The sequence below is a fragment of the Scyliorhinus torazame genome, chromosome 1, assembly GCF_047496885.1.
Source record: "Scyliorhinus torazame isolate Kashiwa2021f chromosome 1, sScyTor2.1, whole genome shotgun sequence".
In the NCBI taxonomy this organism is placed as follows: domain Eukaryota; kingdom Metazoa; phylum Chordata; class Chondrichthyes; order Carcharhiniformes; family Scyliorhinidae; genus Scyliorhinus; species Scyliorhinus torazame.
In genome coordinates, this window is record NC_092707.1 from 5,874,391 (window position 1) to 5,875,493 (window position 1,103).

Consider the following 1,103-nt stretch of genomic DNA (forward strand, 5'->3'; position numbering starts at 1 on the left):
AGGTTTCACTGTTTGACCCCAGTCGATCCACCCAACCAGCCAGCCTTTCCTCCAGTGTCCAGTCAGTGACGAAGCAGAATGTCTGCCAGGGCGGGCAATCTGGGGCTCCATTGGTGTCCAGTGCCAGGTGATTATTACTCAGCAAATGAGTGGCTGGAGTCTCCTGGAGGGTTGGCAACTCCAGCCCCAACACTCTGCACTGGACAGTGTCTCCAGCGGGAGACAGAGGAGCAGATAGGTAGACAGATTTTGGAATGGAGCAAAAACAACAGGGTTGTGGTGATGGGAGACTTTAACTTCCCCAATATCGACTGGGACTCACTTAGTGCTAGGGGCTTAGACAGGGCAGAGTTTGTAAGGAGAATCCAGGCGGGCTTCTTAAAACAATATTAGATAGTCCAACTAGAGAAGGTGCTGTACTGGACCTGGTATTAGGGAATGAGCCCGGCCAAGTGGTAGAAGTTCCAGTAGGGGAGCATTTCGGGTACAGTGACCACAATTCAGTAAGTTTTAAACTGCTGCTGGACAAGGATAAGAGTGGTCCTAGGGTGAATGTGCTAAATTGGGGGAAAGCTAATTATTAAAATATTAGGCGGGAACTGAAGAACATAGATTGGGGGTGGATGTTTGAGGGTAAATCAACATCTGACATGTGGGAGGCTTTCAAATGTCAGTTGAAAGGAATTCAGGACCGGCATGTTCCTGTGAGGAAGAAGGATAAATACGGCAAATTTCGGGAACCTTGGATAACGAGAGATATTGTAGGCCTTGTCAAAAAGAAAAAGGAGGCATTTGTCAGGGCTAAAAGGCTGGGAACAGACGAAGCCTGTGTGGAATATAAGGAAAGTAGGAAGGAACTTAAGCAAGGAGTCAGGAGGGCTATAAGGGGTCACGAAAAGTAATTGGCAAATAGGGTTAAGGCAAATCCCAAGGCTTTTTACACGTACATAAAAAGCAAGAGGGTAGCCAGGGAAAGGGTTGGCCCACTGAAGGATAGGCAAGGGAATCTATGTGTGGAGCCAGAGGAAAAGGGCGAGGTACTAAATGAATACTTTGCATCAGTATTCACCAAAGAGAAGAAATTGGTAGATGTTGAGTCTGGA